The sequence below is a fragment of the Phalacrocorax aristotelis genome, chromosome 14, assembly GCF_949628215.1.
Source record: "Phalacrocorax aristotelis chromosome 14, bGulAri2.1, whole genome shotgun sequence".
In the NCBI taxonomy this organism is placed as follows: Eukaryota; Metazoa; Chordata; class Aves; order Suliformes; family Phalacrocoracidae; genus Phalacrocorax; species Phalacrocorax aristotelis.
Genome location: NC_134289.1, coordinates 11,175,370 through 11,198,383, shown reverse-complemented (window position 1 = coordinate 11,198,383; position 23,014 = coordinate 11,175,370). Strand labels below are relative to the sequence as shown.

Below are 23,014 nucleotides of genomic sequence, written 5' to 3'. Positions count from 1 at the left end.
GATTAAAGGCTCCAAGATTTAAAGTGCAGTGGGTTGAGTTCTGTGAAATTAGGCATATATTGGTTTTTACTTTCTTAATTATCAGAGGCATACTGAGAATCTCTAGTAATTGCTTATATCTGGACTCCCTTTGTTATGATAGTTATTGTCCTGTGTTGTGCAATGTCATCATGTGTACGTGAGCTTGCCTGGAACTTTCTCAGGAAGTGTAATGGAGATAAAATGCTGTAGTCACTAAGTGAGATACGCACTTGCCCCAGTGCTAGCGCTTTTCAGACAGCCTGACTGAATGGTGCAGAAAAATGACTCTCCTACCGATCCTTTCATGCGCCTTATTGACATTTCCGATCTTCCGCAAACCTTAGCGAGTAGGCTGTCTAGCCCATGCAATTTTCCAGCTCTGTTTTACATGCTCAATTTAGGCTGGTTGAAAAAAAATCACGTCTACTTGTTCTCTGCTCTCTGTGCAGGTATCTGGTATATGCAGTGAGATTGTCACTGCTCAAAAACTTCTCACTGGATATTTTGAAAGAAAAGATGTGACAAAAATGACAGAAAACTGTCTTGTTTCTGTCCTTTTGAGTCACCAGTAAGGAGATAGTTGCAACGGCTATGTGCTGTGCTAGACCTTCAGTGTGACTTGCCCACCTGTACCTTTCCTTCTTGTGTTTTGTAGTAGCTTTGCTGACAATGAATTACCATCTAGCCTGCTGCTCTTCTATTTAGTTAATAAAATTTGACTTAATATGTGGAAGAATGCAAATAGTCTGTCAAGTCAGACGTCCTATCTAAAATCTCATTTTCTTCCCCATGCCCCCTCTCATCCTCAGCTTTGCTGCCAGGTAGGACGGGAGTTTGAATCATAGAATCGTTAAGGTTGGAGAAGACCCTTAAGATCATCGAGTCCAACCGCTAACCTATCACTGCCAAGTCCACCACTACACCATATCCTCAAGCACCACGTCTACCCTTCTTTTAAATACCTCCAGGGATGGAGACTCCACCACCTCCCTGGGCAGCCTGTTCCAGTGTTTGACAACCCTTTCAGTGAAGTAGTTTTTCCTAATATCCAACCTAAACTTCCCCTAGCACAGCTTCAGGCCATTTCCTCTCGTCCTATCGCTTGCTACTAGGGAGAAGAGACCGACCCCCTGCCTCGCTACAACCTCCTTTCAGGTAGTTGTAGAGAGCAATAAGGTCTCACCTCAGCCTCCTCTTCTCCAGACTAAACAACCCCAGCTCCCTCAGCTGCTCCTCATAAGACTTGTTCTCCAGCCCCTTCACCAAATTTGCTGCACTTCTCTGGACACGCTCCAGCACCTCAGTGTCCTTCTTGTAGTGAGAGACCCAAAACTGCACACAGTACTTGAGGTGGGGCGACCCAGCCTGTCCAGGTCCCTCTGTAGGGCCTTCCTGCCCTCCAGCAGATCGACACTTCCACACAGCTTGGTGCCATCTGCAAACTCACTGAGGGTGCGCTCAATCCCCTCATCCAGATCATCAGTGAAGCTACTGAACAGGACCGGCCCCAACACTGAGCCCTGGGGAACACCACTCGTGACCAGCCGCCAACTGGCTGTGACTCCATTCACCACCACCCTCTGGGCTCAGCCGTCCAGCCAGTTTTTAACCCAACGCAGAGTGCACTCGTCCAAGCCGTGAGCAGCCAGCTTCTCCAGGAGAATGCTGTGGGAGACAGCGTCAAAGGCCTTACTAAAGTCCAGGTAGGCAACGTCCACAGCCTCCCTCTCATCCACTACACGGGTCACCTTATCATAGAAGGAGACCAGGTTAGTGAGGCAGGACCTCCCTTTCATAAACCCATGCTGGCTGAGCCCGATCCCCTGGGTGTCCCGCATGTGCTGCATAATGGTATTCAAGGTGATCTGCTCCATGACCTTTCCCGGCACAAATAATTGAGGTGTGCCAGTTATGAGGCAGGGCTGTTCGTAAAGCACTTGGAAGATACTGCGATCTGTAGCAAGCAGCGTTAGTGATTTGATCCTAAAGCCTTGCCAATATCAGCCTTGGGAAGAAAAAAAAGGCTGTTGGGCATTAGCAATCTTCACAATATTTGGATATTGCTAGGTAGGAATGGAGAAAGAAGCTTTTTGGGGTAAAACTGGTAGATACAAGGGTGACCCAGTTTGGAAGGCTGCTGATCTAGTGCAAGAAACAAGCCAAATCCAAAACCTGAAATATGAAACCTTTGAAGTTTGGGGCTGGAAGGGAGAGGGCAACGTATGTGTACAGAGTGAAGCCTCCTGTCCTGCTGCAATTCCAAGCCCGAGCAGCTTGCAGGTACCACTGCCAGCTTTTAGGGCTACATAGCTCATAGCATATTCTGATATTTGAGACCCACATCTTACCAGAATAATCTGTAAGAATCTGATGCTTTCAAACCTCAACTTTTGCCTTGTTTAAGAAACTCAGCTCTGCAGCTGATCCCTGCTTGAAGTACTTTTTTTTTTTTTTTTAATGCATGCTCTCTGAACCTTGATACTCTGAATTTAATGGACTTCTTAATCTTGATTGTTAACTGGAATCTGTAACAGACTTAATTATCCAGATATAATAGATACTGAGAAGTTAATAATAAACTCAGTAATCTGCTGCTTAACCAGCTGTCTTGTTAATTACGTTAACAATACACTGGCAATTGCTTTGATACACTCTGGGTTTGGTTTACCTTTTCAGTTCCAGTTCACTGTCCACACAGCTTCATTTTGGCTGTGCTCTCTGCCTTTCCAAGCAAGCAAAGGAGCACACAAGGTCGCCTAAGAGGGTTGCGGTGAACCACAGGACAAACACTCTCCATCAGAGCATCCCTGTATACTCTAATACTCAAAAGCCAGGTGCTCCTTTTTAACTGGTAGAACACTCTAATGCAGCTAACTGCTGCCTGATTTTGAGTAAACTGCTTCTAGTAATAGGAAGGGCTGTCTCTTTTCATCCCTTGAAGTGCAATACAAAGGCCAAGTCTCCACCTATTCTGAACATGGCATTCCTTTCAGTCCACCTTATAAAAAGGTGAGGTTGTGCTGGAGGCAGACCAGAACGCTCCTTCAGCCTCCTTGAAGGTATCTCGTGACTGGTGGGAAGGATGAAGCTCCTGGCACTTTGTGGCTTTTTGTTTGTCTTTCTTTTGTGCCTCAATGCCTTTACTGCAGAAGGTACAGTATATTCTTCTAACATAACTGTCTCCTTTCTATTCCTGTTCTTTCCTTTTGTGATACAAAATGCTTATACTCTGCTGATTTTAATTAAAGAAAACAAACAGCTTGATAACTGGAAAGAAGACAATGAATTTAGGAAAGGGCTTAGGCTGCAGAATGTGGTTGCGTATCAGTGCTTTGGTTTGTACAGTAGCATTTCCTCTCTGTTACTGCCTGTTGCATGTAGTACAGCATGATTAATTTTTACCCTAATCTGTGTTCTGAAACCTGCTCCTCTGAAAAAAAAATCCTATTATATTTTTCCAGTAGCTAACTCCTCTGCCAATATAAAAATAATATATTTTCTGCATAGTGAGAAACGCATTAATGGAAAAAGTTTCTACCCTTCTGAAACAAGGGAATATGAAACAGTCAGGCCACCAGAACTAGAGTAAATGAGAAGTTCTTCATAGAAGAGTGAAACAAGGGAGAGTAGCTCTTCTGACCATCAATCAGTCTTGACTTCCCCACCACCACTGAAATTCCACACTTTAATTCTGTATTACCTTGTGGCACCCAGATGCCATTTTGCAATGTTCCAAAGTGTGCAAATTCACAGAGCAATTTAAATCTTAAAAAATACAGTGTTTTCCATCCGTCTATAGCCGCTTCTCTGGAGATGTCATTCTGGGTTTTCAGGGAGATTTAGTAGGATTTTTAAATTGAAAGCTGTAACTTCTAGAGTTACTTGTTCAGATTTGATGTTTGATACTGTAAATCTCGGGGACCCGCCATGATTGTTCCATGGTGCTTATTTTACACAAGATGTAAGAATGAATATGAGATAAGTTAAAACAAATAAGCTAAAAGTCCAAAGGTCAGGAGCAGCAGATTTGTCATGCTTCATATTTTCTAGAAACCTCATAAGAATCACTTTATGTGTAAATATGAGTGTGGAGAAACATGCGGAAGCCGTCTTTCAGAGTCAAGTCAGCTGCCCAGTTTTCTCATTTACTGGCAGCTGTTCTGAGTGGTAGAGCTGTTTGCCGGAGCTGTGTTACCTGAAGACCCTCTGCTCCCTTTGCATTTTCTACTCCTATTAATTCAGGCTTCCTGGGCCCCTTGAGGGAAACTTAAGGAACAGTGCAAAGGGAGTTGGAGAATTTCTAGATGTGTCTTCAGGAGCATTAGCAGAAGCCTGTCCAGGGAGGACAGGAGACAGCAATACCCAGTAAAACCCAAATGAATACACACAGGACCTTGTAATAATGTTCCGTTTTTGTTAATGTGCATCCTAGGGGTTTAGTGCTTCACTGGGTCAGGAGGTGGGGAGGAAGTGTGCAAAGGACACTGTTCCTTGTCTGCAAACACACCCATAGGAAAGTAGAAATGCCTGGGTGTGTGAGATGAATGTACTTTTTATGTAAAACCTGTTACCTCAGTATGAAGTGATGGTGACAAGACACCTCAAACCTCTTGGATGCTGGAGCAGCCACCATCACTAGCTTTGGCTGTAGAGCTGTGCCACAGGGATTTCCAAAAACATCGAGCATATGTGAGATTTTGCTGTTGAGAAATCACCTACCTCTGTCCTTTCTGCTCCAGAGTCAACCTTTCCTCTCCCTTTAACGTGTCCAGCGTATAAGGTGTCAAGTGTAATCAACAGCTCGCTTATTTAGGTCTAGTAGGGAGGGAACGATTAAATGGCTTTGCCTGTCCAGAACAATTTATTTTACACTCTTGTACTTGTGGGCACAGAGATACTCTTTTTTCCTCTTGGTAATCTTTTATATTTTCATTAAGTGATGTAACTATAAAAAGAATGCAGAGTCTCTCTCTTAGGTTAAAACAGCTTGAATTTGCTGCTTGTATTGCCTGCCAACGTGTGACATTTCAAAGGGTAAAACTGCTTCACAATGTATTTGGCACATCTACTAGGAATGATGGAAAGGAACAAATTAATTCCTGTTCCATGCTAGGGACAAAGCTGTGCACAGATGTAAAAATCGGTCATGATGAACCTTTGTTTCACAGATCTCTCAGTTCAAGGATTTCAATGGCAAGTACGGTAACCAAAACGTCTGTGGACTCTAACTCTTTTGGTGCATGTATACAGCTATTTGCATTATCTGTATCCACTGGTAATGTATTATTTTTCAGCCTTAGGTCAGAAGACTAAAAAACCCTGCTGCTCAAAACTACGTAAACTCAACAAAAAAGCACATAAAGGTAATAAGATTTACAGTTTCATTACATTAATTAGGTAATCACTATATATAAATCACAGCACTTAGATATTTTTCCATCTGCAAACTTAGCAGAATTTTCCATGCAAGTGAGTATTATCTTCATTGTACCACTAAGAAATTGGTCTCAGAAGTTGTTCTCTTTTTCCAGTCAACTTATTGAGTATTTGGATTGGGAAGAAATAAACACGTGAAAAAGTCTAGGATAAAAGGATTAGGTATGCGCTTTAAAATAACAATTTAAATCTTAAAGTTTCTAAATTCATTAAAATGGCTAGCTTATAACTTTTATTGAACCTTAAAGGTACAGAACTTTAACTAAAATAGTCTCTTTCCTATTTATTTACTCTCTTCTAATCTTTTCATCATAAAATTACTAATTTGAAGTTCCCAGCAAATTCATTCAGCTGATAAAGTACCTTAAATGCTTTATTCCTTTTTGTATTTAGGTAACTTAGGTGGAAATCCTTGTGTTTCTCTGCAGTTTTCCTTTAGCTGGTGCCTTTCCTTCCTTTCCAGTCTCCCAGTGCTGAATCATGGGCTTTGTTTTACAGGCAGAGTGCCGTTGGTATCCGGGGCAGTGAACACATTGCAGATTTATGCCTGTGGGTCAGGGGTTTATAGCTGTTTGGGGCTCCTTTCTTATTTAATTGGCAGGTGTAGTAGCAACTGAGGACTTCAGCTATAAAAGATCCACAGCAACAATAGCGGGCTCCCAGCCCATCCAGAAGGATTGGAGAATGCAGTGCTGAACGCACGGAGGTGGCGTTTGTCTCTCTTGGCCAGAGACAGATCATGTGTCCTACCTGGATAACCTTTCTACAGCGCTGAGATTTCACGCAATGAGCATAGCTATTACTTTTCAGTCCGAGATACCTTCTGGTAGCTGACAAAATAGCAGGCGTTTCCAGCTTTTTTTTCATGCAACAGGCATGAAATCTCTCTGATAAAAAGTGCTTCCAAAAAGAATGTTCCTTTTGATAAGCAGGCTGCTGTTTCCCATGAGTAAAATACAGTGATCCTGGTCTCACAGGGCAATGGAAAGTACTGTGCTGAGAGGGAGAAAGAAGTACAAAGGAAGCACTCCATTAAAACCTGTAAATTCACCACAAGGATCTCCTACAAAGGGATTCTGAAATGCCTTCCTCTGTTGCAGACCCTGTAATAGTTGGTGATCAGTGCTTGTCCCCTGTTAGAACCTTCCCTGGTCCTCTGGGTGCTCCAGCCTGCTTACAGTAACCCTCTCCTGTCCCCAGCTGCAGCCAAACCTTTTTTAGGTCAAGCGTTGGTGTTTATTTGCTTTCATACAGGGCGCACCTGGCTGCTGCACATGACTGCTTATCTCTGTTACAGATCTGCTTATATGGAAATGCTTGATATGAATCTGTTTTGACTCTTACTGCAGATGTAAAAGCTTAGGCCTAACGCAGCAACTGCCCAAAGCTAAACACGGTGTTTTGTTTCAGATGCAGTTCTGGACTGGAATTGTACAACGTTGGCTTGGATTTGTATCACTTTTATGAGATTTTGGTGTGATTTGTGCATGTTGTTGTCTGTTCTAGGGGAAGGGTACTTGTTTTATACAGTCTGCAGGCAAAGCACACTGACTGACTTTCTCGGTGTTAATCTGCGCTGTTCTTTGTGCTGGGCATGTGCCTCGGGGAAGCTGCAAAGCTGCTCGGAGGCTGACTCAGTGTGGCTTAAGGAGAGGGATGATTTAACCATACTGGTTACTTCTTTTGAAGCAGAGCCACTAATTTCCTAGAACTTTGTTCTTCCATCAGAACCGATTACTGCCCCAGAAAGCAACTGTTTCAAGCCAAAGTCAGGCTGTGGCTTCTTTCCAGAAAAGGTGGTGAATGTGGTAATAATAGTAATAATATTTAGTTAGTAATATCACAGTAACAATAGTAAGGGGAGGATATTGTGTAATGTGTTGATTGTGGGACTCGAGCTCTTGAGAGAGAGAGAGCACTGCCCCTGCGTCTGTGAAGATGCCATCTGCCTGTGGAAACTTCCAGCAGCAGCAATCATGCTTTCAGTGATTGTACATCCTCGGTACAGGGGAGAAAAAAGCTGCTGGGAATGGGTGCTCTACAGCCATCTAATGAAGAGGGGAAAAAAAATTGCCATCACATTCCTTTTTATTTTCAGATCACTGATTATCTAAGCCTGCCCCTCCAAACATGCCTCAGCTTCAGATATTGAAGTTTTGTGCCATTCTTCACACTCGCAATTAAATACCTCTCCATTTTCTCTCCTTTCCATCTTTGTTTTACAGGTACAAATTTCAACGCACCTCCAGCGATAAAAAGGAAATTCTGCAAGCCTTGTCCTCCACCAGTCCTGCCGATGGCTTCTGGACCACTTCCGCAGTTAAAATGAGCAGACTGAGAACAGGGTGAAAAGCATCTGCCTGCCAGCGCTTTATTTGGTTGAGGGCCCTCCTTTCACAGATAGGACATGAGTGTATATTACTTTTTGTTTGGGAAAGGCTTCAGTCAGTACTGTTTATTCATTCACTCAGGCTCCTTCATCTTGTTAATGTGAGCCTGGCAGCTAAGGTGTCTGGCAAACCTGTCTGGCTGCCACCAGGCTGTGTGTTACTTGCATATTCCTCTGCACCAAGCAGGGATTGTGCTCAAAAGGAAGAGGCGAGCTGGCTGAAGAGCTGGCTGCATCACTTTGGTTTGCATTTTTTGAATGCCTAAAAGGTGAGAAAGGGCTGATGTTATTGTTTCTAGTTATCAGTATATATGCATATTTAACCTTTTCTATGAATGATTTTATTTTATATTGACCAAAGGATTTTGTGTGTAGCTAGGCATATGATGATTTTTCCTGCAGCGTTTGCTGTCAGTGCTTGAAATACACTTGGAAGTGAATTTCTAGCATGTGAGAGAGAGCTCATCATTTAAAAAGGGCTGAGAAACTAGTTAAGCAGGTTGTCAAAATAGTAGTAAAGTACTAGATTCAAGTACAGTGGTAAGCTTTTCAATATCTCCTCTAGGGGTTTAAATCTGGCTTTAAAAGTAAAGGGGCCTGTTCTTTAACTTCCTAGAAGAATATCATCAGGCGGTTATTAAACAACATACTGAAAATGTGTTAAGGCTAATCAGATTAAATCTCTTCCTCCTGAAGCCAGAAGGCAGCTGTTCTTTTAAGGCACCCGAGTTATGCGATCACCTTAATAAATAAAACTTACTGGAGCCTGAAATAAACGCTAATAATAATACTAAAAGGCTGAATAACAGAGAAACTGAAGCACCCTCTGTTGACATCATTAGCAGCGATTGGGTCTTCACTCATGTATCTTCTGTCCTTTCCTAACTGTCCCCTGCATATGCTGGCATGAGCCCTTAAACCAGAATTACTTGGATGTTCATAAATTTTATTTTCCTGCTAGTGAATATGAGGAGTATAAAGCTTCTCTGCTGTTGGGCAAATCGCAGACTGCAAATAGTAATTTTCCCTCAGTACTCATAGAACTGCTGTTTCCCTTAACATAATTTTCCTACAACAGAAACGGTCTCGGTACCCTTCAGAATTTCAGGGAGTTGAATGGGGACAATCAGAGGCCTGTTGTAACCCACGCAGGCAAATGCAATTCCCAAGGGTCAAGTTTATGGGCACTCGCATGTGGCCGTGTTCTTTTATTGGCAATGTTTCTATTGTACGGAACAGTTGAACCTATTTCTGGGTCTTCTGTGTGCTTGGTATTACCTTAGTTTTTTTATTTGTTTTGAGATTAGATAGATCTGACTCTCAGCTTTATATTTTTGAAGAGCTGACCACGCATAGCATTTTTATATCAAGGATAAGGGAGCTGCCAGTCCTTCTCATAAGATCTGAGTCAGGAGGTTGGTGAAGGAGCTGTGTTTGATTGTTCTGCTGTTGATCACTGGGCAAACTTATTGTATTTCTATTTTGTCTTTTGTAGCTCGCAGAAGGAATCTGTGGAATACAAATGACAAGTAAATGTAAAAAGGATTTTTGGTACTAAATGTGTTTGCAGCAGGGTTTTACTCTGTAAAATATGGCCACATGTGTTTACAGCTCTGTGTAAAGCGTTGCTAACAGGTATGAAGATTCTGTTCTCTAATGTGAGCTTAAGCCCATTTCTTTTATACCCGAAAAATGCTGTATGCTTTTTCTCTTTGCCCCACACCCTCCAACCAGTAGGCTCCACGCTCTCCAATCCTCCTTCAGGCAAAATGTTCTCCCTGATAGCAAAAACATAAACCCCAAAGACCGTTACCACAATTAGAGAACTACTCCGGGTCTCTGGAGGGATGCAGAGACGTCATCCAATGCACCTGAGTTCATTTTTACTCACTTAGGTTGAGGCCAGTCTGGGGAACTAAGGTTGAGGGCTATTCCAGTTAAAAATGTCACTTGGGTGAGGTCCTGGTCTTGACTGAACAAACTGAAGCAGGAATCCTCAAATTATTTCAGCATGGATTGTGACTGCTGCCGGAACATGCTTTTTTGCCTCGTCTAGAGGTATCGGGATGTTGTCATGTGTCAGCCTCTGAAGGTGATTCCTCAGCAGACTTTGACTCTTATGTACCAGGCTATTTTCCCCATGTGGTAGAAGAGAGCTACCATCTAATTATGGCTTCATTTACAGGCATCTGTTCTTCTTTTTGTTTTCCTTCTATTTCTGTGTATATTTGTTTGGCATTACCTGAGGAGAAACATATTTGTTCAGTGGCTTTTCAAAGTACACAAGCTGTATGCTTATATAAAGTAGTAAATTTAGCTTGTCCAAGCTGACAAAAGCATTTGTTTGTATCTTGTGTTTTTGTGTGCATTCTGCTGTCAGGCATGAAAATTGCACAGCCTTCAAGTTCCAATGAAGATGTGTCTGAAGTATCTCTGTGCCTGCCAGAACAGATGGTGGATCCTGGTCTGACCGTGTCAACTAAGTGAGCCGGTGGCCCCTCACTTTGTTTAGAGCTTAATACCACCAGCTAACACTAAATCAGTCTGTCTTATTTGGCACTGTGATTGTGAATTGTGCAGGGGCACAAGAGAAATGATCCCTGCTGACAGCAAGTATTGGGACAGAGGGGGGTCTTAGGACTTCTTCATTCAAAGTGGGTAGTAGAAGAAATAAAATTATGTATTCTCTACTTAAAATATGATCCCAAAAGGTGTAATGCGGCCTTTTGCTCTTGGCTTTGCAGCCCTCTAGGCTGTGTGGCCCACAACTGATGCAAGGGCCCAGGTGTAGCTGAAAAATTCAGTATTTCAGCTCTGGAGAAGTTCTGTTTATCCAAAGAATGGACTACAGTGGCAACTCCTTGTGATTGCATTTGCCAAGGAAAACTAAAATTCTGTGTGGACAATATCGTCTCAAACAATAGACTCAGGTAAAACACAAAAGTGGAGGGATAAATACTTCCTGCTGTAGATTTATATATTATTATAACACTTGCTAAAACTGAGAGGAAGACTCGTGACTTCAGTGTTCATTGGATGAAGTCTGGAGATCTGTTGCTTGATTCTACTGTGTCCAACATTGTTCCTAACTATCCTCTCATGAATAGCTTTAGCAAAGTATTGCCAGATGGTGAAGGCAGATTGGGTTCATATAAACTTTTTACTGAAGTTTGTTCTGAGAAGAATTTGTCCAAAGCTTAGCAATGACTTTCTCCTCTTGCACGTTGAAGGTGAGGGGAAAGTCCCCGTACACATCAGGCTTTTTTTGCTTCGGATCAGTCGGTTCTTACTAGATGTCAGCATTTGTCATCATCACAGCTAATTTCTCTGCAGGACTCAAGTATTTTTTTTTAATTGCTGGTGGGGAGCAAAGAAAGCTCCGTAGTCCCATTGAACGACGTGAGCTAGGGTGTTGACTCCAATTCATGTATGTCTATCATTCCCAGTAGTCCTTCAGTATTATAAGATTTACGGCAGCCATTGGATGACCTACATTAATTTTGAACACATAACTGTCTCGTTGTGCTTTGCCTTTTGATCTTAGAGCAGGGCTGTCCCCAAAAATACTTCTGTTTTCAAAGTCTCAGTGATGGGAGTCTCTGCTAGAAAAGTTCAGTGTCTGGATATGGATTTGTCCAAGTCGTCATTCAACCTTTGGGCCAATGTTTGTTTGCGTGTTTCAGATGCGCGGACTGTGAATATCTTCAGGTGGCCGGGGGGGCAACGATGACGATGATGATGACTTAGTTCCACATTTTCAGGCTGATGCTCCACAAGGGAGTGGCTAAGGCCAGAGATTTGCTGTAAGATAAGCGCCTTACGTTCACAATGCCATCTGGTCAGCCCCTGAAAGCATTATCAGAGAAATCAGGTCATTATTTGCCTATGAGAGATCCTAAAGTGAACATGACTTGTCTGTCTTCTGCAACCTGACACCATCGCAAGAATCTCTGTAGTCACAAGAAGCTGTCATACCAAGCCCAGCTTCTGTCAGAGTCTCACACTGCATCCAGGATGTCAGTTCAAGAGCTGGTTAGTCCCAGCTGGCAGTACAGCACAGGTGCTCACGGGTGATGATTTGAAGCTTATATAGGAGGTGTTCAAGCCCAAGCATTCAAAAGTTCAGTGCACACAGAAATGCCTGTTCAATGAATGGTTGTGATTAACTGCCCACTAGCCACTTGTACAATCTCTTAACTATATTAATGCCTACACGCATTTGTGATAAGTGTAGCATAGTCAAAGCACCTAAAGTATCCTGACTAATAGGATCTCCAAGTCCAAAAGCTAAACAGCAGCAGGGTTTCCCTCACCTAACAGGTAAGATGGCACTTAGAACTTAGTGAATAAGAGGGGGTTTCTGCTGGGTTGTGTGATGTTGTTTGGTCATCAGCACTGATCTCAAACTCGGGGTGGGGAAAAGATGCATTCCTGAGGCTGCGTTTGGTTAGCCTGTAGCCAATACAGCTTGCCTGGTCTCTGAAAATCAAATCTCTCTAGCATGCTTTTAAAATCAGCTCCCAAAACTGAAGTGCACTGGAGAACGCTGCCTTTGCTAAGTGGGTTCTCAAGACAAAACTTCTGGTTGCGTGGTTGCACGGTCAGTGCCAGCTGTGTGGCACGTTCACTAAGCAATGCTAAAACCTGTTTGCATCCCAGAATTTTCCCCGAGAGATCAATATGCCTGGGAAGAAAGATGTTTTCATACAAAAAGAAGTGTGAAGACGTCCATCTGTTTAGAAATGTTATCACAGAAACGGTGAGATGGTTGAAAATGAGACTCTGAATGAGATGGGATAATGCAGCAGTTGGCCACAAGTCCCTCTTTAAAACATTCTTTTCGACTCGCTGGCTTTCCAGTTGTTAACTTTTCATTACTTAGGAAACAATAAATGTTGGCAATTGTCACTGGGCTCTTACCTTGCAGTTGTTTGAATATACCAGGATTAAACTATTCAGCGTTCTCCTTTGACTTAGTTAAATATATACTAATACTGCTGCTTTCTGCTGCAAAAATCTTCAGGTGAGTTGTTGATGGAAAGCGAGATTAAAAGAAAATCTGAGCTGAAGTTATGTCTAGGAAAGCGCTATGTGCATGGGTGACCTTAACCTTGTAAGCTCCACCTTCGATGATCTTTGAAAGGAACTCCCCTAGATTGCCACCAATTTAAGTCAAGACTGAACAGCTTTGAAAACAGACCCTTAAGTCTGAGAAGTGAAGTCAACCTGCTCTTCATAATTTTATTATAAAATGTGCTTTGCACCTTTTCCTATTCCTATTTGCACCTTTTTCTATTGAACAAAACACTCTCTCTACTTCCTTCCCCAGCTTTCTTTCCATGCTTTCTTCTGCTCCTAGACATGATTTTAAAATTTTTGAGGCCAAGTTGTCTTCTTTGGCTGTTCTCACTGACCAGAAAAGTCATCTTTTGTCTCTTCACGTGATGGTCCCCCACCGTTCTTTGTCTATGAGGGATCTTATCTCAGAGAAATTTTTCTGCTGTCTGAGTTTCCTCAAGTTTTTCTCCTTGTGCCAAACTACTTTAATTTGACTCCATGAATGACTACTATAATTTGACTCTATGAGACTGACTGGAGCGCACATTCCCAAAAAGATGTGGTATAAAATGGTGCTGCATTCCATTTGTTGTTTCCAGGCATTATTTTTTGTACCAAGGACAATTTCAGTTACAGGATTTGAGCATCTCTGTTTCAAGGCACCATATAATCATCTTAAAGTCACAGTGTGAGCAGGGATATTTCTGTCATTTAATTTGTATTTCAGCCTGCACTGCCATTGCATTGGATCATGTAATCTCAGCAGATGTGGAAGTCTGTTCCCAGATATTTTATTAATTCCTTAAATTAACATCTGTCATTGAGATTCTTGCCATATAGTTCTATTGATTTATTTTATTGACAGATTGTTGTAAAATAAAATAAGTACAGTACTTTGAGATAAAGTACTTGAAGGTGTGGGACGAGACAGTAAGGGCACAGTGCTCATAGGTAGAGCTAGCAGGCATGAAGAGCCAACGTCTGGGCTCTAGCCAGATTAAACTACTTGTTTTGAAAACCAACATACACACAAGCCTATTGACTATAGAAATCTCTCCAGGCAAAGGACATAGTTGCTGGAAAGTGTATGTGGAAATAGACGGACAGTCCCACGTGGTTTTGAGGTAAGGTAAATTACCTCAAAGCTGAGTATTTAGGCCTCTTGTTATAGATAGAAAATTTGTTGAAATATACCTTCTTTTCTAGGTTAAGGACAAGCATGGCTTTGCTGTAAGGCTGCCTGGGTACTCAGATTTCCGCTTGTTACAGCAAGCAAAGACAACCGCTGCAGTATGCCCCGGCCAGTTGGATCTCCCAGGTCCTAACAAGGTAAGTACCTTGTCACTTAGTCTGGTTTGAGAGTTGCCAAGTTGTGGGATTCCCTTCTGAGGATGGTTAAGGCACACGCCTGCATTCCCAACAAGAGAGGTCACATGAAGACCCATGTGCAACCACGGCGCCACGTATTTACCTGAGTAAAATCCAGGGACTGCACCAGCCCCTGTGGCTGAAGTGCTGGTGTGGTCTAGCGCTGATCTCTCGTGAGGGGTTTAGTTCACCTGTAGACTTCACGTTCATGCCATTCTTCTAGCGAACGGCTGAGTTTGGTTATACAAGGTAGTGAAAGGAGCATGTTTAATTTTCATACATCCCCTGGTTCAACGAGTCATATTGCTGCCTTGTAAGCAGGGCATGTGTACAGGGAAGTTCCTGGCGTGCACGCCAGCCAGATTTATGGGGAGAACACAAGCATTTCCTTGCTCTGCCTTGACAAGTCTTGCTATTTTTCTGAGGCACACCGAGTAAACTATAAAATCTTGATTCATTCGTTATTCACACACAAACTCTGATTTACATGTACAATTTTTACAGGCAAAACAATGAACAATACTATTTTTTCCATATGTAACTTGGACTGTCTCTCTGCTGCTAAATGGCATCCTTCACACAGATCTGCGTCATGCTCCATGGCATCACATCTGTCAGAGATCACGCGGCTGAAGTGAATGTAGGCTTTCTAAACATACCTGGATATTTTAGGGACTATTTGTTCTTTTTCTATCCCTGTGAAAACAAAATGAGTGATATGTAGCTTCCAAAGAAGTGAGGTTGCTGAGTTGTAAATGGATTTTCTAGTGGCCTTTAAAAGCCTCTAAGCTAGTAAAATGGCTTAGCAGGAACTTTAATTACTTAGCAGCTGTGGCAAATGTTCTCCTTTCCCCAGTTACCTGCAGCACCTTTTTTGCAACTACTGCAAGACACTCTTTGGCAGACTACAACCAGCAGGGGCCGTATCTGAGATGATGCACTTGGGGAGTTACTTCTTTTTCCCAGGAATTCCCCAATCCTTCTCTGCTGCTGCCCACAGTAACCGGCAATAACTCATGATAAATCATGCAGGCAAGTGCTCTGGGATTTTTGTTTTGCAGGCTAGCGTTTTTTTCTGAGGGGGTGAAAGCACTGCCTCTTTCCCTATCTGGAAAAAAAAGCAAAACAAAAAAAACCCACCACAGTTTGTTGGGAAGCACTTTGACATCTGTTTGAAAGTCACTGTGGAAATGCTAAAATTGCTAGATGTTTGGTGTCTGCTCTCCCTCTGTTTTCCTCCCGTTATCATTTCTTAGTTCCTTTGGACATCACGGCTGTGGTTCCCTCATGACAGTGTTGTATAAAAATGTAGCATGGCATTAAATATATTGTGGTATGCAAAATAGCAGGGCTGTCTGACCACACAGAATGGCATTATTCAGTTTTTAAGACCGCTTTTGTCCTAAGGAGCCCTGGGTACTTATTCCTAGACCATTGCCTTGGAGTGTTTGCTCTGCTACCTGGGCAGTGCAGTGAGTCATTTCACACAGTTTGCGCTTAGCAGAAGTGCTATCAGAAGTCCAATGAACTGGGGCCCAGAGAAAACAAAAATTGGTTTTATTTAGGTATATGTGTGAAGTTTGGCATTTAAAATACTCCCCCAGCAAGAGAAGATTCTGGTCTGACTCAACTATGTCAGGCCATTTAAGGAGTTAGGGACAGGAAAATCTGACATGATTTTGTCCCTTGTGAAATGCTGACCGTACACACCTTCAAAACTTGGTCTTGGTCTGTGCGTGATTAAACAACTAAGTGAGTAATTCCTCCTTCAAGGTCTGTCTTGTAACCTCACGACAACACTTTGCTAGCAGTTACTGGAACAAGACTTCTGAGTTCCTTCTGAGTTTCTTCCTCACACTCAGATTTGATTATGATTATAAAGTGCATTTTCAGAGGTATGAGATTGTGTCTGCATATGATCGTGTACCTGTTCTCTTAGAAAGCCTTGCTGTCTAGTTGGAAAACATGAGAAGTTTCTTACTATATTTATTGCTTTGTATGTCAAGTGTGTATGGGATACAAGAAAATAACCTGAAAGAAATTTAAAGCCTGACATGAGGCTGTTACATACATCTAGAGATGTGAGTGCATATCCCGTGCTGAGCAGTGGGACTACTCCAAAACAGCTGGGAGCAGAAGAACTATGATTATTCAGGGACGTATTTTCTTTCTGTTAATTTATTCAGGAATCCATCAGTGTCTGACAGTGTGATGAGGTGCCTAGGGGAGGGAAGCTGTGTGACACCTCATGCGCCGCTGCCCTCCTGCCAGAGGTTTCTGCGTAACTGTGCTTGACCAGGTGCATCCAGGCTGTGGCAGCACTTCGTCAGAGGGGCGATGGGGGAGGTGCTCGCCAAGAGACAAAAGGTCATCCCGAAGGATGGCAGAGACTAGCTTTGCTCTGGATCAGATATGAGATCAGGCTGTGAGGTGGGAGGGTATGTGCAGAGGGAAGCATGTGCGATACAGACGGGAGACTGCAGAGCTGGAAGAAGGGTTGTGATCTTGATTCCTCTGGCTTTCCTGCTTATTCTGAATGAAGTCACCCCCTTCTCTCTTTCCTCTGCTGCTTCCATTGCAACAAAGAGCGTGCTCACTCCTCCCAAATGGCTGGAGCAGGACGTTCTTCCAGAAAGAATCAATACAGAGGGATGGAATACAGCGTTTTTCTCCCTGGCATTCCCCCTGGAATTTTCAGTTTCTTTGTGGAATAATATTAACCACAATATTTATGTTAAAAACAAAAACATTTCAAATCAGAATATCATTTTACTGCAAGGTGAACATTTTTCAAAGAAAGAAGATGAAAATGTTTAAGGTCAAAACCTGATTTCTGTATTAGAAAAACTGCTGATGAATAGAAATTTTTACTGATCCTAATAATTAAGATACTTCGTCAAAGCCCAAGACAAAAGTTGCTAATCTTAATGTGTGAATCTTGGTTTATAAGCTCTTCAATTTATTTGTAGACACAAGGGAACAAAAGTAAATCACATACAGTCTAAAAGTGTATGCAATTTTTTAAAATGACGAATAAGCCAGAAAAATGCCTTCCAACACTGAGAAGTAACCAAGTACCAGAAAACCTAGCTCTTGAAAGGAAATTAAGCCTTCTGGTTATACGGCGTTTGCCAAGGTTTTCTGCGTCAAGGAGGAAGATAATGTGCTACATCTTGCCTGAAGAAACTGCAGTTTGTGTGCAAGCTTTAATTATTTGTTTGCCCAAACTTTGTCCCAAAATTTCGAAAGCAGCCAGACATGTTGGGTGCTTCAGTTCTTGTTATCCAATTTAGACACTCCAAGAAGGCTCAAGTTGACATAATGCTTGTGGTCAGATGCTTGTAGTCACCTCTCTAAATCTTGGTTTTCCTTTCCATGAATGAGGAATGTTTTTCTTCTTCTATTTGTGGGCGGTATCTTCCCAAATCAGTTGAGTTACCAGTTTTCTTCATGGTATGTGTTTTATCAGACAAGATATAAGGAAGAAATATTTTACTATGAGGGTGATGAAGCCCTGGCCCAGGTTGCCCAGAGAGGTGGGAGATGCCCCATCCCTGGAAACATTCAGGGTCAGGTTGGACGGGGCTCTGAGCGACCCAATCTATTGAAGATGTCCCTGCTCACTGCAGGGGGTTGGACTAGATGGGCTCTAAAGGTCCCTTCCAACCTAAACCATTCCATGGGTCTATCCAGGGTTTTACTATTCTCCTCTATACTGCTGAGGCTTAGCCCAGCTGCTCAGTGGAGCTGCAATATAAAAAAGGGTGTGTAGACACCCGAGTTACAACTCGTGTTCTTTAAACTGCTCAAACCAAACAGTACAGTATTGCTTTCAGCTTTCTATTACTGACCTGAGAGACGTTTATAAATTTGACCAAGATCATTAATGATCACATCACTATCTTTTGATTATTTTAATGTTAATTTAATGATCCTGGGCTGATTACTTATAGGCTGTCTGTGCTAGAGATGAAAACTGAACTTAGACTCCCCGTGAGTTGGAACTGTAATGAGCTAATTTTCCTTTCAGATGTAAAAGTGTTAAACTCATTCAATTAATAACAAGAGCATAACACAGTGAGAGGGAGAAAGGGGTGTTTATTGGCTTGCATCTGATTCTTACAGGACTATGAAAAATTCCAAGTCATTTAAAAAAATTTGCATATCCCAAGCGATGGGAGTGGGCTGTGGAGAGATGCATGAACTCTTTTATATTTGTTCTGGCAACAGGGAGGATCAGAGCTTGGTGGTCATGGCCAGGGGCTCAAGCATGCGTCTCTGATTAGATTTAACCGCCGAAAACACGGGACGGTTGCTCTTCTGCTGTTCCTACTGTGCAATCGTATTGTGAGCCTGCTTCCCTCTTGTAGATGGTAATTCAAGACATAGAGATAGTGACGGATGGTGAAGACATCTGAGGGACTTCAGGCACTTCTCTCCTGCCATCAGGCTGGCTCAGTTTCCTGCAGATCCCTCAGCACTTCCCACAGTATCTCTCAGCAGCCAGACAGAAGCTACGGTGCTGTGCTAGGAAAATGCAAAGGATAGCTTGCGTAGAATTCTTCACCACCAAAAGCAGTCGTCTGAAATGGTTAGCAAGAGCTGTTCCTGGATTTTTGCCATCATTTGTACTCTGTAGTAATGGAAGTTGGTGGAGAGTGATGATGTGGCCAAGCATAAATCATCTCTCAGTCCTTTGGGGGAGATTTTCAGGGGGAGGAATGATGTGGTTTAGACAGGGGAGAGTGGTTGTTCCTGTTTTGTTTTGTTTGTGGTGTGAACTGCACATTTAACTCTCTACTCTCTGCTTCTACTGACTCAGCTCTGCTGAAACAAAAAGCACTATAACCCCCCAAGGTCCCAGCCAGAGAGCAAATGTCCAAGCACCTAGTGCATTTGTTACATTTACTCTACCTTAGCATGTCCTGCTGCTCTTAAGATATTTGGGGAACAGCTTGGGCAACTCTTGCTTGCACCACGCTGTGGGACTTGCTGGCGAACTGACCCTTTGGTGTGCAAGGAGCAGCCCAGCAGTGGTTACAGCCATGTCAAACGCAGGGTTGTTAGGGTGCCTGTCTTACCTGCGGTGTATGTCGCAGGCCCACCCTGCTGCCCTTCCTTTGCTTTCAAAGCTAAATAAGAGCTTCCCTATCACATTCAAAGGTGTGAGAATAGGGAGAGTTTTGCAAAGGTTCTTGAAAATGGCTGTGGCTCCCCTTCGCTCCTCCGTGGCTATTGCATCGAGCAATTCTGCGTGAATTGCTCTATGCGGAACGCTTCCAGGTACGGATGGTAACTCCCACAGCCCCTCTTAGCGTGGGATTTAGAGAGGGGAGGCCAGAGTGTAATCTGGGCTCTTAACACACATGCTGAGGTTTATATAGCGTGCAATGCTTTTTATGTTGCATTTATTTACACACAAAAATGTTCACACAAAAAAAGCTGAACATTCCTCTCCCAGGTAACGCTTAATGTCGTATGCACCCAGAATTGGAGGGCGATCATAGGAAAAAGAGTAGCTTGGGCTGTTGTTATACGAATGTGAACTTGATTACTTATCAATATTGTCCAGAGCCTAGAGCAGAGGGGGTTTAACTCAGGTGGAAGCAGGCAAAATCTAAAGACTGTACATAGTTAGTATAAAGCAAAGCGGGACAGTGGAAGATAATTTAAGCTCTGTTATTTCTCTAGTTTTATTTTTCTCTCTATTTTTAAATTGCAAATCAGTGTAAGCATCTGAAAACTGATTGAAATGCAACTCATGAAAACCTTACATTTATATTCCAAGCAGGCATTCCCCAGGTAAGCAGCTCTAATGTGATTGCCCTGAGGAGGAAGGGCCACCCACCATGTAGAAAGAGAAATTTATCTCTGTGCCAGCTCAGTCTCTGCCCTCTCTGCTCAGCCTGCCAGCGCGGGTGGCAGTGAGCGTGGCCGGCTTGCTGGTGACCGAGCAGGGGCAACTTGCTCGTTGCTGGCTGTAAACAGGCCTCCTCCCACCCCTCAACAGGGCAAACCCTGAGCTCGTATTGGTATTGCTGCATAGCGTGAGGGGCTGTGGTCCTGTGGCATTTTATGTGCTGTTTTAGTGTTAGCATCTGTTGCCAATTCTAGTCTGGCCTACATTTTAGGTTGAGCTTTGGGACTGGTCTCAAGAATAGCCGTCTTGGTGGGGCCCGCGATTCCCATACTCAGGGATGTGGCAACAGAAAAAGGGCAGCTCTCGGTTCTGGTGGAAGCCCATTTCTTGTCAGCCATACGTGGTTAAGGAAGACTGCTAGTCTTAGCCTTAAATTGGGGTCTAGGGCTAAGAAAAGCAAGCATGTTTGGGCCCAGGTTTTTCCAAGATTCTCGAAGGCTCAGAGGATAAGAGGGCAGGAGCTGGAAGGGGCTTGTGTGTGTTAGACTTGTGTCTGGCCCCTGTGCCCTGGAAAGTTCTGGTTTCGGTTTGGGGTATGGGTTTGTGCTGGGGGAAGAGAAGCCTCCATGGCTCAGGGCATCCCAGGGAGCTTCACAACACACAAACCAGCAGTTATAACCGTGCTTCACTGGTACCGGTAAACCCAAGCCGTGGCCAGAAGGGGTGGTCCGCAAAAATATTCATTGCATTATTGTAGCATCCTTCAACATTTAAACTTTTATTTCATAAAAATTCAGGTTGAGTAACAAACTCTGGCAGATATTGCTAAGCAGTGACCCAAACCCAGAACTTTTGGAAATGAAAATATTGGATCTTTCTAGATTTGTTTTCATACCGAATAGTAAACAAGCAGAACACCCTGGGAAATGAATTGGTTCAGATCAGATGGGTATATTTCATTCTTGTTTTGTTTCTTGCTACTCAGTATGCTAAAAATATATTAAATAGAAAGTTTCTTCTACATAGAGAGAGGGATCCTTCCATTCCATAAAACTGTTGGGACAGAATATATTGCTCTCCTGAAACCCCCCTCCTGTCCCTTTTCTTCCTGAGGAGAAAAATTTGTCAAAATCAGCCTGGCTCCATGAGCTGTATTAGCTTTGATCAAAGCATGTTTTCCTGACAGAAAAAAATACTCTGTCAGAGTGTTGCTGTGTTAGGTATGTATCTGTGCATAGACACACATTAGCTAGGTTTTCAAACTCTAAGGGGATTAAGAGCTCAGACTTGTTGAAATTCAGGAGGAGTGAGACATTTTGCTTCCTTGGAGATGCAGGCCCCAGAGATTTAGATCCCCGGGGGATGCAACGACGGGAACAGACAGCTATTAACTTTGACAAGAGCTCTCCATCACTTTTTCTAGAAAAATACTCTGCAGAAACAAGTGTGGTGGTAGTTCTGGATTGAGGAGGCAGGTGAGGACATTTAGGTGCTATTTATGTTTCCTTCTGGGTGCTATCCAGGTGTATTTCTGTGATTTTTATCAGTGGTTTAATATTACTGTTGACAGTGGCGGCATGGTTAAATCTGTAACAGGGATTACATCTAAATCCATCTTCTATATGTGTATCCCCTCCCACACAATTTTCAGCTTTGGATCCCCGTATCGTGAATTTAAATGCACTAAAAATACATTTGTTTTTCTCAGTTGCCTGCTACAGGTTCCCCTGAGCTTTACAGGCCGCTGCTGAAGTCACACGTTAGTTCGACGTGGAGCCTTTGCAAATACTGCTCTACAAGAACAGTCATACGGAGTCACACCAAAGGTCTGGTCTTGTAGGAGGCGGTTAGAAAAAGATCAAGATGACAAAGAGCCTTCCCCTGGTTCAACTTTTGAGCTTCTGGCTCATGGTAAATTAGTGCCGTATTGAGCCAGGGTCTGCATCAATATCATCACATTTGCTAGTCACCAATGAACCTAATCTTTATTAATTTATCTAATCCATTTTGGAGCCTTTTTAGGCTTTTTCTCTCTGTACTGTTCTCTGGCAAGTTCCACAATGGATGGTGAGGTTGTTAAAGCTGTGCAATATTGTGCACAAGAGTTTTACTTCTACGCTTCTGGGAGCCTTACAGTTCAGCTGTTCTGCAGGCAGGCAAAGGTGCCCTCCTAGCAGCACCGTAGGGCCAGGGAAAACTGGAGGTGCAGAAATGCCCTGTCCACAGCACGGGAGCATCACAGCGTTGCGTCTGCAGCAAGACTTCTCTCCTGCAGCCTCCTCCATCATTCGTTCACCACGCAGTTTCAGCAACTGGTGGATAAGGTACGCTACAAATATGTGGCAGGATCTAACTGCCAGCTCCTTCTGTAGGAAAAACATATAGAAACTGCCGAGCTTGTCCCTCCCCTGTATGTGTGATGACAGCTCTCCCGGGAGTGCTGCCCACCTTTAGCTCTGCACCCTGCAGGGAGGTGCTGGGAAGGGAGACTGTAGGGTTATGTCTAGGGAACGCTTATCTCCTCTCTTCCAAAACCTTAGCAAATGATGTTAAAACACGTGGATGAATTAGGGAGCCAAAAGTCTCCACTGTTGCCCGGTCTGAAGCAGGTTCCTGGCTCTGCACTTGCTCTCTGTGTCTCAGGCCTGTTCTCGGGGAGCGGTGGTTGCCTGCCCGCAGCCCAGGACGCTGCAGGGCATGCAGCATCTCGCAGAGCTACATGGGACCCTGCACTCAGCGTGGCCGAGAGGTCCCCCTGTAGCAGGAATGGCCTGCAGCCTGAGAAAAGGCCCCAGGGGGTTGGCAGCGCCGTGGGGTCCTCCTGCAGCGAGCTCTGCGCCAGCAGCAGCTCTGCTGGAGCCCCGCATGTGGGGACAGGCTAC

The 23,014-nt window shown here is 43.4% G+C and overlaps 1 long non-coding RNA gene across 2 annotated transcripts; it reads left to right on the top strand.

The window, feature by feature from the left end:
* The first annotated feature begins 596 nt into the window (after positions 1–596).
* LOC142064628 (uncharacterized) lies at positions 597–10,768 on the top strand. 2 transcript variants are annotated; one of them, XR_012663173.1, is made up of 3 exons: positions 597–1,724; positions 5,316–5,384; positions 7,683–10,768. It is a non-coding gene; the product is annotated as an uncharacterized LOC142064628 (long non-coding RNA). The 2 variants fall into 2 exon arrangements; XR_012663172.1 differs by lacking the exon at positions 597–1,724 and adding an exon at positions 1,785–3,173.
* The last annotated feature ends 12,246 nt before the right edge of the window (positions 10,769–23,014 follow it).